The sequence below is a fragment of the Equus caballus genome, chromosome 6 (assembly GCF_041296265.1).
Source record: "Equus caballus isolate H_3958 breed thoroughbred chromosome 6, TB-T2T, whole genome shotgun sequence".
Taxonomy (NCBI): Eukaryota; Metazoa; Chordata; class Mammalia; order Perissodactyla; family Equidae; genus Equus; species Equus caballus.
In genome coordinates, this window is record NC_091689.1 from 39,217,709 (window position 1) to 39,231,235 (window position 13,527).

The 13,527-nt window shown below is 46.9% G+C and overlaps 1 protein-coding gene and 1 long non-coding RNA gene across 16 annotated transcripts in view; one reads left to right on the top strand and one right to left on the bottom strand.

The window, feature by feature from the left end:
* LOC102149382 (heparan sulfate glucosamine 3-O-sulfotransferase 4-like) overlaps nucleotides 1-13,527 on the top strand; it is a 57,996-nt gene that overhangs the window by 18,422 nt on the left and 26,047 nt on the right. For 13 of the 15 annotated variants that reach the window (XR_011439619.1, XR_011439618.1, XR_011439620.1 and 10 more), the window contains exons 3-4: nucleotides 8,290-8,445; nucleotides 9,699-9,819. The gene's annotated coding sequence lies outside the window, so the exon portion shown is untranslated. Of the gene's footprint in view, nucleotides 1-1,708; nucleotides 1,841-7,142; nucleotides 7,220-8,289; nucleotides 8,446-9,698; nucleotides 9,820-13,527 lie in introns of those variants that run through there. The other 2 variants (XM_070269708.1, XM_070269707.1) reach the window with 2 other exon arrangements.
* On the bottom strand, nucleotides 762-7,050 carry LOC138924624 (uncharacterized). Its single transcript, XR_011439625.1, has 4 exons — nucleotides 6,822-7,050; nucleotides 6,030-6,075; nucleotides 5,382-5,442; nucleotides 762-5,103 (listed from the first exon to the last, which is right to left on the bottom strand). It is a non-coding gene; the product is annotated as an uncharacterized lncRNA (long non-coding RNA).

Consider the following 13,527-nt stretch of genomic DNA (forward strand, 5'->3'; position numbering starts at 1 on the left):
TTACTCTCAGCTTTATTTTATCCTGGGAGGTAGGTGGCTCCCCGGTCAACATTGTTACTACTGGCAGCTGAGTGATGCTTTTGCTCTGCAACAAAATATCATTTGGCAGTCTGAAGAAATACCTAGAGAGGGGAACCACTTCCCCCAGGTTCCTTTCCAGTAGGGAAACCTCAATGTAAAGTTTAAAGTATTCTTCCCTAACACATTAATATACTCACATGACAGATTCTTAAGGAGTGTCTGTGCTGTTCCTACCCCCTCCCCCACCAGCCCAGGATCCACTGCAGCAATACCCTCCCCCACCCCCCAAATCCCATTCAGGGTTCACCCACCTGTGGGGTCCTCTGGTCACTGACCTCTAAATCATGATGAAGCCACTGTTTTTTCTTCATTGTTGTTTTATGAACTGCATACCTATTCTTGACCCTCTTCGGAGAGAGAACACCTGTCTTCCCTACTCTCTGAAGGATGTAAAACATTCAGTGAGCGGAAGGTGTGGGCTGCTCTACACTTTCGTTAAGGCTAAGCGAAGAGGCAGGAGGCAGAGCCCACCTCCTCAAACTTCATCAGGGAGGAAATGGGCTTTTGGGGGCACGTGATATCTCTTTGTCAACAAGAGCTCCAGAGCACTGGTGACCTTTTAGAAGCCAGAGGAAGCAATCAGTAAGAGCTGAACTCACTCCTCCTTTTCCCTAAGCACAAGCCCTGAGTTACCTGAAACCCATGCCCCCAACACAGGACACAGAAAAGACATCACTATTATTAGAGAATCATTTATTGGGGAGAATTAACATTCTCCACAAGAAGGAATTATTTTGCGGTGGGAAATTTTCCGCTCTCGAAACGCTGGAAAAGCGTTTTCTATTGACATAGAGACGGATCCCTAAACATAGTGCCTTTAGCAGTGGTGAGAACAGCTGGAGGCCCCTGGGCCGGCTTGACGCCTGCAGGTGGAGCTTGCATGGGGCACATGCTCCCTGCGGGGCACAGATAAGGGACGCTTCTGATCCAATAGCTGATCTTTAAACGCCACGGCTTTCTGAGGGTGTCTGTTCTGGTCTCTGATCCGTCTAGAACATGTAGGATAATTCTGGCCAGCAAAGACAACTTCTTGGTGGCAGGACTTGGTGCTTGGCACTTTACAGGAGGGAGCCCTGTAGTTGGAAGGATGCCCCTGGACGGGCTCTGCCTGGGCCTGCTCTTCTGCCTTCTGCTCAGTTTTCACAAACTTCCTCAGGGAAGGAAGGGGCTCTTGAGGGCGGGTGACCTCTGCTGCACACCGCTGCCCCAGTTTCTCCACTGGGAACTTCCCAGGGACTGTCCTGGTCTTCTGAGCTGTGGTGGTCCCAGTAACGGCAGCTCTCCCTTTAACCAGGCCTCTGCTCTGTGCAGATGATATGGGGCTGCCCTTTTCCTGGGGATGTTCTTGGTTTTTGCCTTTTGTCCCAGGACGAAGCCATTGAAAAATGTGGTTCATCTTTTTTCTGAACAGACTTTCAGGAGGAGGCTGTGCCTTCTGTGATGAGGTCTGGGAAGACTTGCTCCCAAGCGTCTCCTCTGATGCTGTGATCTGAGTAGGGAAACTCTTTCTTGTAGGTTGGCATGTCCCCAACCCTGCATCCCCTCCACCAAGCTCTTCTTTGTTGGTGCCCAGAGGGCTCACTCTCATTGTAGCTGGTGGGAATTTCTTATCCTCGTACCTCTTTCGGTCTTTCTTAGGGACCCAAGGCTCCTGCCGCTGCTTCCTGCTGATCCCAGTGTCCTCCAGATGGACATGCAGCACCTGGGAAGCTCCCATGTCCCCACTGGAGACACCGTGGGCATGAGTCGGTGAGGCCTTGTAAGTCAAGCTCTCTGAGGAAGGGGACCTGTCAGTGTGTTGGCCTTGGACCTGGCTCTGATTCCTCTTCTCTAGTTTCGACTTTAATTCCCCAAACAGATGTTCCTTAAGATCCGATGACTTTGGGTCTTGGGGAACTTGTCTTTTTGGTGCAGGGCTTTCAATGGTCCCAGTAATTTCTATTTTACTGTGATTCTCACGTATCCTTTGGGAGCTTCCTGGCTTGCTGGTTGTCAACACATTACCAGTTTTTGACTGCAGAGCGTTGAGCTCCTTGGCCCTGAATATGTCCCTGGCCGTGCTGTGCACGGAAAAGGGTTCCGACTTCATCTTTTTGTCCTGTCGCCCTTCTCTTCTATCACTGGGACTCACTCTCTCATCCTTTGTCTCATGTTTGGCACCAGCTTGCCTTGCAGGCAGCTCTGGGGGGCATCTGTTGCCTAGCTGAGTAAATTTCTGACTCGCTTTGCCTGTGATGCCACATGTGACAGGCAGATGAGTCTGCCTGGCACCCTTACTCCTCTGAACAACCTTTGCAATCTCTTGGTTGATACCAGAGGGTGATTGTCTCGGCACCCCTTGTCCTTGCCTGCCCATAGGTGAAGTAGCAGGGCAAAGACGATCCAGGACCAGGGCTGAATTTGTTGTTTCCGCTTTTTCTTGAAGAACAGATTTAGAGCTTCCTCTATGGGGCTCGAAGCCCTCGGATTTGGAGTCCACTTCCAAAGTTGGGTTATTTGAGGGGGGACAGTAGAAATAGGTCAAGGACTGGGATGCAGCATCTTCCAATTTAAACGCCTGTATGGATTCAAGGACCCTGCAGGGAAGGCCCCACTCCATTCTCATACGAAAGCTTTTAATATGGCTTTCCATCATCTGTTGTGCACTGGAATCAATGAAGCAAAGCTCCTGGAAGGTATTCAGGGAGGAGTCCCCACCCACTGAAGGTGGCAAACTCCTCTGTGTTATTTGGGTGCGGGATTTGTCAGAAAGCAGCAATGTCTGCTTGCTGGCATGCCATGAACTGCGCACCGTCCCAGGGAGCCGAGCCTCACTGATTTCCTCAAACTTCTTGCTCAAATGTGCTTTCAGGACATTTTCAAGTTGTTTCTGATCTAGACTTTCCTCCAAGGCCCTTGAATTTTTCCCTGACAGACTTGCCACGTGACTATTTAGGTCTTTCTCAGAGTCATATGCCGGATCCTTATCTGAAGAGCTCTCTGGGTCACTCAACAGATGAGCTTTTGGGCCGTTCTCTGGGCTGTGCCCCCGATCCTTCCCCATCTCCTTCTCTACCTGAAGCAGTTCTGAACCCCTCTCATGGAAGCTTTTGGATTGGCTCAATCCAACATTTAGATCTTTGTTCACCGAGATCCATGAGAGTCCACAATTGCTCTCTGACTTAACTATCTCTGAGGAATCTCTTGGAGGCATCATCAGTGACAGACACTCACAGATCCTGCGGGGCAGGCCCCACCGGTGTTGGATGAGCCTCTTTCGAAGGTGATGTTCCAGTTTCTTCCTCAGCTCATCACTGAGAGGAAACTCTACGGGAAGGATGGAGATGGAGGCATGGGCCTGGGAGGCCTGATGGTAAGGAAAGTTGGGAGCTGAAGAACAAAATTCTTCCTGAGATCTTTGGACTACAGAGGGGGAACCCCACAAACTTTCCTGTTGCTTCTGCAACACTTTCCATTCCAGTTGTTGAATTTCAGATGAGGTGAGAGACTCTGATTCATCCTGGGGTCTATGGTGACACACCCCACAGATCCTTATCTGGGGTAGAGGACCAGATGGTAGGATTGGGAGTGGAGATTTAAGGTGGGCCTGGGACTTGACCTGAGTGAGAGGTAGTGGCTGAGATTGGGGCAGGGTTTGAGGCAAGTGTTGGGGCTGGATCTCAGGCAAGGATGGAGGTGGGCGATGGAGAGGTACTGGGGATTCTTGGCCCGTGGAGGCATTTGGGATGGTATTGAAAAGGAAGATTGTGGTGCAGTCACTTGAGTCACGGATAGCAGAGGGCAAGGACTCGCTGTGCAGAGATGGAAGACCCCAGAAGAGCTGCATACATTTTTCCTGTAAATGGTCCTCCAAGATTTTAGGATATGGGGGCTGCTCATGCACGTGCAGCTCCTTTGGTTTGCCTGCACTGCTCCAGAAAGGAAGGGAGAATGCTGAGTCACACTCATCAGCATTTGACTCTAACGTTTTCCCCGAAGGATTTAGTTGGTGGCCTGGCCTAAGTTTTTTTGGAAAAGAACCCTTCTCCTTCTCCTTTTCTTTCCACATCAGGAAATCACTCCTCTTTCGGACTTGTCTCTCCAGGAGTGCCAGGACATGAGGGCTGAGAAATGAGAGGTTACCAGGCTCTATAAGGTTAGCTGTAGGGTGTCTCTCCAGAGAGGACTCTGAAGAATGGAGGGCAAGAAACTCTCGATTAAAATCACATGGTGCCAAGGTGGAAGGTGCTAAGAACAAGTCTTTGGCACAAGCTTGCCACCAGGATAATTCTGAAATTGACAGGCTTGAATGGTCAGTGCCTCTGACTGTTGGGACATAAGTGGACAACCCACCAGGGCTATCTGGAGATGAGTTCTCTGGAACAGACTTCAATAAGATGGAAACCAATTTAGATTGAGTCACAGTTAAAGGGTGGTCTGTCGGTGGTGAGACAGACAGGCTTGGTGGTGTGTGATGACAAGCCAGTGAATCAGTGGGATTGATTATCTGGGACAAATTTGGTAAGGGGTTAATATCTTGGGAAAGGGTGCGGTCGAGAGAAGATCGTATTCAGAGACAGAGTGGCCTCTGGTTGGAGAATAGGACCCGTTGCCTGGGTGTCATGTGGTGGCAGAGGGGGAAGGGCAAGGGGTTGGGGTGGGGAACGGTCTGCTGGGAATTTGGACTCCAAGGGAGGAAAAGACTCTGGTGGCATAGAGTGACCCGGTGGTGAGGGTGAAAGAAAGTCAGCTAAGGGTGTCATTGGGTTAGGTGAGAGGACGGAGGGGTGCGGTGGGGAAGGGTCAGGTGGAGGGGATGGTGTTAGGTCTCCTGGAGGGACTTCTGAGAAGGCAGAGGACAGAGTGAATGATGACTCAGTCCCAGAAGCTGTGGAAGCCATAGAGGACACAGAGGCAGTATCATCTTCCAGGTCCTCCAGGAGCCGATTGATCTCAGCAGTTGTGCTATTACACACCTCACAGGAGGGGTCTGGGCATAATAGTTGACGAAAGCGGGTGATATCGAGAGGCCGGCCTAGGGGCCTGCGGGAGACAGGAAGTAGAAAACTGTAGCCAGGACCAGAACATGGAAAGGAGGACCTGCTGGCCTGTCAGGGGAGGGGCCACCTGAAGCCTGCTGCCCCTTCACAATGCCCCACGTCTATGACTTCACCATACACTCAGCAGCCCTCACCCCAAGGCCTTCATTCACATACCCGTTCCTATGGCAAACCCCTCCCATGACTACTGCAGGCTGTACTGAATCCCTGGAATTGCAGAGAACATGTTAAAGAGGGATCAGGAAAGAAAAGACTAGTCACCTTTTCAGAATAGAAATTAGCCTCCTTTTCTCCTCTGTTTCCCTCTGGTAATTTCTCCAACCTGGGAAACCAGAAGAGTGAATTACATGTAATAAAGGTAGAAGCATAGGTGTTACACAGGAGTCCCTTTATGGGAGACCCTTGGGATATTAACGGGCTATTAACTCTGAAAGCCCCAAGAATCAGTAGATGTGGTCAAACGGTCAATGATAATATTAATAAGGTTCACATGTGTTTGTTGCTTCATTTATAAAGTACTGTCACATACATATATGTTCAAAACCACCATGTGAGGAACAGAGGTCAATGGTTACCTCGAGGAGTCTGATCATCCAGGAAGTCAACGTAGTTTCTACAAGGTCAGGAGACAGAAGTTCTGACTCTTGACGTCTCCCACGGCCACCCACTGGGCAACACCCATTGTCAAGGCCCATCACTGCTTCATGTCCAGAGCTGGGCAGAGCAGGAATCTGAGAAATGTCTCGGGTTCTGACTACCTTCCCATGAGCCTTTCCTCTGAGGCCTCTATCTTCTGAGAGGGACTCTATCTAGCGACTGACATCCTCGGAGACCATGGACCTGGGACCTCATGGAGAGGACAGGAAGGGTCACCCTTGGAGAGCTCAGGTGGGATAGGTGGAACCTTACCACTTGATGTTCCACCTCTTCTTCTCCTCTTGGCTGTGCCCTGACGCTGAGAACAAAAACAAAAGAATGAGGAGCGAGGACTTAGTTGGCTTGCTCCTCTCTCTAGGAAACTCAGATATTCATCCAAGATTAATGTCACTCTCCATTTTTATTACTAGCACTTTGTGTTCTTTCCCTTTCTGAATTTCTAAAGGTGATAAGATACTTTCAATTTTTCCTTCTTTGAAAAACTCGAAGGAGGATTTTTGGCTAGAGTCCACACTTGATCTTCTCAGTCAGAAGTCCTCTGCTCAAGGAGGGCATAGACTCTGAGGCCCACAGTCACATCTGTGCTTCCTCAGATAGGACCCTGTATCCTGGGACAGAGCTCACACTCCAGCGTCTGCTCAGAGGCTCAGCCCTGCTCTCCTGATCTGCCCAATACAAAGGACGGTTTGGTCGAATGACGCCCGACATGGGAATGTGACTCATGATCCAGTGTTGGGAACAGTGTTCTCCTACACAGATCCCAAACTCTCTAAATAACCTAATGCAGGGCCGTGAAATCAGTGATGGGATTTTATCCAGGAATCCTCCACCACACCCAGATGGTCTGTGAGTTTTAAATGGGAAACAGTCCCAGCTGAACCCCTAGTCCTGCCTGGCCTATTCCCCTAGAAGGATGATGTTCTATCCTCTATTCAGACTTGCCATCTTAGGAGTCTCTCTGGACCAACTCATTTAAAAATGTGGGACTAGAAATGGAAACAACAATAAAAAATCCCTGTTGGTGGCTTGCCCAGGGATCCTTACCTTTTGGTAGATTTTGGTTTTCCAGAAGGTTGGTAAAGATGGAATCCCCACCAGGAAGCACAGGAACAGAAGAAGCAACCACAACCCACACACGATGGTGAGGTTGTGGTCACTATCTAAGAATGTTGAGCAGATGCTCAAAAACAATTCAATATGGCTATTCAGAAATGAGAGAACATTCCATTGACTGAACTCCATTTTCTGAATCGCAAGGCTGCCTGAGGCAACTGAGCTCTGAGAGTGTCCACACTTGCCTATAATCCCAGGCCTGCATCACAGAGCACTGAAGAGTCACAAAGGGTTTCAGAGGGTGGGGGAGGGGACATGCAGAGGGTGTGCCCATGGCCCCTTCCCCCCACCAGCCCAGCTGATCTCTCCATCCATCCTGGGCCCTCCAGGTCCCTCTGCCCTACCCTGCCATCCTATTTTCCAACTCTGTCCGTTCATCATATCATACAATTACATTAATGGAATTTTCTGCCTGTTCCACCTGTACTCCAGATATTACCTGGGCCCCCTTTACTGTTTGGAGAGCTTGACTTTGGTTTCACCAATTCCACTGCCTCGAAGTCTGAAATGCTCCCTGGAATTTTTGCTAGTACCCAGACATTTACACTCAGAATCATATATGTCCTCAAATCCATCTTTCCTTTAGAATGTTTTTGCCTTACATGAACCCTGATATAGAACTTAAAGTTCTTTACTCATTTGGTTTTGTGAATGTTGAATAACAAATTTTAGTTTTTTGCTTCAGTCAGCCTTTACCGTCTTCAGCCAGTGGGGCTGACTCAAATAATTGAAATGAGTAATTCATTATTCAACACTCACAAGACTAAAATCAGTACAGGCGTACCTCACTTAATGAAAGGGACATGTTTTGAGAAATGCATCATTAGGCACTTTCACTGTTGTGTGAACATCAAACAGTGTACTTACACAAACCTAAGTGGTAGAGCCTACTACACACCCAGGCTATGTGGTGCTACCCGTATGGGACCACTGTCATACATGTGGTCCATTAGTGACCGAAACATCGTTAATATTGTTACATGGTGCGTGACTGTGGTGGATGACAATGACAAAATGGAGTACCATTTTCAAGGCTTCTAAAATGGAGCTGGGAGGCCATTAAGGAAGTGGGGCTTATGCTTGTACACCACATCCACCACCAGATGTTAACTGAACTTTTGAGCTTTACCTGACAGCAGAGGTCACATCTTGAAGTGTTTCCTCATTCCAAGAAGGGGCAGTCTGCCTAGGACCAACTATGTTCTGGCAAGTCAGCTCACCCCATGCCAGAACCAGTCAGTAACTGTTCACTGTAGACCTTTGTAAGCCTGTGTCCTTTCCTTTCATCTACCCCTGCCTCCTTTGTCTTCCTAGGAGCACATTTGAGCTTCTACTCGAATCTACATCTCCTGAATTGCAATTCTTGAGACCCCAAATAAACTTTTTGGTTCTTTTGCAGTTTATGCCTCTTATTTGCTGACTTTACATGGTGACAGAAGTGGGATCCCTAGCTACTGACCTTCAATTCTGGTGCCACTTCACAGACACAAGCAAGGTGCCTGCAAAGAATCTTTTGTGCTCTGTCGTCTCCTCCTGGTGGCTCTGGTTCCTGGTGGTAAGTCCTCCTGGGCCTGGACCTCCCATTTTTGGTAGAGGTCCAGACTCTTTATGTCGGCGTCCTTTGATACTGGTTCTGGCCATCCTTCCATTGTCAGCTTTGTTAGAAACTTCTGTTTCTTTCACTCCTTTTTTGGGCCTTTGATCCTTTGGTAAGTTCATACAAATGAGAAATCCATTTTCTAAGAGGACCACCAAAGAACAGCCCCACTCTGGGACTCCTGCTGGTTTTGTCTTTAAAGAATACAGACCTTCTACATGTAGATTTTTGTCCCACTGGGCTCAGATTACTCAGGGTGATTTAAAGCTTCACTGGTCTAAATGGGGCTCGTTTGAAATTCCTAAATTGGTTTATCTGTGCACTCAATTGGAAAAAGCCTATCAAACCAAACAAATAAAATGGGAAACTTTTTAAAATTGGTATCTTGAGGCCTCTAAATGAAACACTGTAAAGGACACTTCCTTGCAAGCCATAACAATGTCGTAACTAAGAATTTCAAATGATTAAATGTAAGTGCCATAGATAAAAGAATATTAACTCCTCCTGTATTCGTCAGGGCTCTCTGGAGAACCAAGGAGATTATCTATCTATCTATATATATATAATATATTAATATTGATATATAATAGAATATATAATCCATTGTATCTATATTTAAATTCATTTATTTAGTTCTATAAATTACATATATACACATAAAATTTATATATAAAAGAAACTTTGGCCTTGCCCCTAACTGCCTCAAAGAATTTAAGACAGAAGTCCTGTTCCAGGAAGGAGCTGTCAACGTAGGGAACTCTAGATGTGGTAGAGAAGGAGGTACCTAGCCGGGCCCATTTTACACAAGTTCTCTCTCATTTGTTTAGAGATGGCCCAGCAAACATTTGGTTTTCTGTCTCCCTGTGAATTGGCTTCCTCCTCTTTGAAGTCCCAAACCATGACCCCCAACCCCACGCCTTTGTAAAATATCTAAACCCTAACCATAGGCCTGGCAGACACGCTGTAGACTGAGCAGCAGCATGAAGACCAGGGTCAACCTGATGACATTGTGGGTGGGACTACTGGCTGTTTGTCCACATCCTTGTCCTGGGTGCCCAGGAAGGCAGTCACCCAGCAACTTGCAGTGAGGTGTGGCGTGTGACTATGTTTCAGCCAATGCAATGGGAGTGGAAGTGGTGTGTGCCATTTCCAGGTTGGAACTTTTGAAAGCAGGTGTGTCTTCTCCGTGTTCCTTCTTTCTCCTTGTGCAGATTGGTTGCAGACAATGATACGGGCGTCAGGAATGGCGGAGCCAAGAGACGGGAATTCATGGGTGACTGACACACCCTGTGGAAGAGAACCACCTGCCCAACGCGAAACACACCTTGGCCTGTAAGGCAATCACACATAAATTTCTACTCTCTGGTTATTCTTTTTCGGGATCTGCTTGTTATTTTCTTAACTATTATGGAAATATTTCAAATAGCAGAAGAGTACATAGTATGACCTCTATCTCCGGCCCCAATACCCAGAAAGAACAGACGTTCAATTCTGCCCTATTTGCTTCCGATGTTGCATTCATTTTCTGGGGCTGCCATGACAAAATACCACACGTAGGGTGGCTTAAACAATAGAAATCTATTTTCTCACGGTTCTGGAGGCCGAAGTTCAAGATCAAGGCGTTGGCCGGTTTAGTCTCTTCTGAGGCCTCTCTCCCCGGCCGCTTCTCCCTGTGTCCTCACACGGTCTTCCCTCTGTGTGTGTCTGAGTTCTAATCTTCTCTTCTTACGTGACTATCAGTCACATTGGATTGGAGCCTACCCATGTGACCTCACTTGACCTTAATTACCTCTTTAGAGGCCCTCTCTCCAAATACCGCCCTATTTTGAGGTCCTGGAGTTAGGACTTCAACATATGAATTTTCAGGGACATGATTCAGCCCACAACGATATCTGTTTTTAAGAAGCAAAATGTTGCCGTCACACCTAAAATTCACATTTCCATCCCGTTCTCCTCCCTCCCTCATCATAGGTATCAATATCCTAAAATTAATTGCATTCTTTATGATTCCGAGAATATCCATGTGCATGGCTCCATTAACAAAAGATTACATTTTTATGCATAGTCAAGACATACATGTGTATGTCTCCGTTAACAAATTCTTACATTGTTATGCACTTAAAAAATGTACAGGAACAGCAGCACACTGCACATGTCCTTCTTTGATTGGCTTTGGGCTGTAAATGGGGAAGGAAAAACAGCAGCTGAGGGTAAGAGAATAAATAAACAGCTTATGCATAAAAACCCAAAAGGACAGATTTCCAAGAGCATCCAGGTTGGTGACCATGTGCAGGTTCTGGGAGAGTGGTTACCTGGAGAGGGCATGGAAGCTCAGTGCCCTTTCCCCATGTCTTGCCCTATGCGTCTGTTCCATCGAGCTATTCCCGAGTCATATCCTTTTCTAATACACAGGTAATCTAGTAAGTAAGAGGTTTCTCTGAGTTCTGTGAGCCGCCCTAGCAAATTCATCGAACCGGAGTAGAGAGTCTTGGGAACCTCCTACTGACAGCCAGTTGCTCAGAATCATAGGCGACAACCTAGACTTGCTCTTGGCACCTGCAGTGGGGGCAGTCTTGTGGGCTGAACCCTTAACCTGTGGGATGTGATGCTGTCTCTGGGTACATAGTGTCAGAATCGAGTTGAATTGTAGGACACCCAGCTGGTGTCCCAAGAATTGCTTGTTGGTGTGGGGGACTCCCCCGACCCCCAACCCCACACACATTGGAATTGGTACCAGAACCTAGGAACAAACTGTGAAAGATAAGCGTCTTAGCTTGGGTTCCCATAACAAAATGCTATAGCGTGGGTGACTTAAACAGAAATTTATTTTCTCACCATTCTGGGGGCTGGAAGCCTGAGAGCAGGATGCCAGCATGGTCAGGTTCTGGCGAGGGCTCTCTCCTCAGCTTGCATAAGGTCCCCTTCTCACTGAGTCCTCAGATGGCAGGGTGTGTGTATGCGTGTGAAGAAACAGAAAGAGAGATCTCTTCCACTTCTGATGAGGCCACAGTCCTATCTGATTTAGGTTCCACCATTATGACTTCATTTTCACCATAATTACTTCCTAAAGACCTTGTGTCTGGACATGGTCACAAGGGGGGCCAGGGCTTCCATATATGAATGGCGGGGAGAGAGAATTCAGTCCATAGCAATAAATAAAGAGCAAATAAATAGAAACAAAGGTTTGGCATTTCTCTTTCTCATTTCCTTTCTTCCTGACTTTACTGTCTTGCTCTTTGTCTAGCTTCTTGAACAAGTAGCTCATTGGTTTCTAATTTTTCTTTTTAGATACGTATGTTGAAGCTATCTTTCTTCTAAGTATTGTTTAATTCGATCCACCAGATTTTGTCATGTAGTGCTTTCAGCTATAAATATTTCCTGAGTTCCATATGAGATCACTTTCAATGCAAGGTTCTATAAGTTCCCAGCCATTATTATTATTTTCTCATCTGTCGCTCCTTTTACAAGTATGTAATGTTCCTCCTTGTCACCATGTTGGTTTTGTCTGGAGCTTTACCTCCAGATTTCTATAGATATACCTTTTTATTGACAGGTAAAGGACAAAATGAGGAAATATTTTTGCTATATATAAGCATGGTATCTGTCTACACTCCTGGGACAGTGTAGACTTCTAATCTGTCACTTATCCACTTTGTGAAAAGGAATTCTAATATTGGCTCACTGAAGTCATTTTTGATGAGGATTTTTAGGCTGCTTAATTTTAAAATGGCTTACGATGAGGATTTTTAGGCTGGTTAGTTTTAAAACTACAGATGAGATTCAGGCTCCAAGGAATGGAATTTGTTTGCCCCTTTGTTGGGAAACATTTACATTTCTAAGGGAAACCTCTATCTGTGAAGATGCCTCCCTCTCTGTGCCAGGAAGAAGGGGGGATGGTCTTATCTCTAGAAGCTCTTAATCAATGCCAGAGGCAAGAACTTAAGTTGGCTACTGTCTGGCAACCTCATGTAACTGACCCCCACCCCTCCCCCCCCACAAATCCTCCTTTGTCTTTAGCCGAGGATAAAATTCAAGCGGTGACTTCTGCCATTTACTCAATCCGGTTTGATTCTTGTCTAAAAGTCATGGGATCACCCAATGATCAGATCCCACCTGCACTGATACCATTTTAACTTTTTTTCATGTTCTTTCCTTTGTCTTGTAAAGAGATGAATCATATACCTATGCCTTAAATTTAGCCCTAACCCTCAACTAGGGGCAGCAGCAGGAGCTCTGACTGCCGGTGAGTCTTGTCCCCACGCACCAGCTCTGCCTGCCCATGGGTCCTGTCCCCATGCTATTCTATACTATTCTCTAAATAAAAGAGCACTACTGCCAGATCTTGAGAGTCTAAGAAATCTTTCTTTCGACTCCTTGGCTCACCGACCCCGCATCATTTCGGTCAACAGCACAGGAAATTGGTAATATGTATGTGTGGGGACCTGGAAATGGCCACCCCAAGATATGTCTCTTTGGCATCAGGATTATTTGAGGCTGATTGCTTTTGATAAACTGGGACAGGGAAGGAGGAATGGAACTTGCCCTTTGTTAGGGCACATTTACATTTGTAAGGTAAATCTCTATCTGTAAAAGTTGCCTCCCTCTCTGTACCAGGAAGAAGAAAGGAGATGACCTTCTCTCTAAAAACTCTTAATCAATACCAAAGGCAAGGACTTAAATCTGCATTTTATTGTGCTAGTCTGGTAACCTCCTGTAACTGACTTCCCTCCCTCTCCCAACGTTGGCATTTCTTAAGGATTAAGCATCTTTCCTTAGGCTAGGAACTGATTGCTGAGCTCACCTGTGACCGCCCAGCTCCAGACAATCGACTTGAGTCCTGCTATGCCCACTGAGATAGCAGACCCACTACCTGCTGTGTCCATCAAGTGCGACAGGGCAATCTTGTGACTATTGTGGGAGGGACATTTCAATCACATGTGAAACACCCTGTTTGGCGGTATATAACCACTATGTGCACCCCACTTCTTTGGTGCCCTTTCTTCCTTCGGGAAGAAAGGCACCGGGCCACGGTTCCTCATA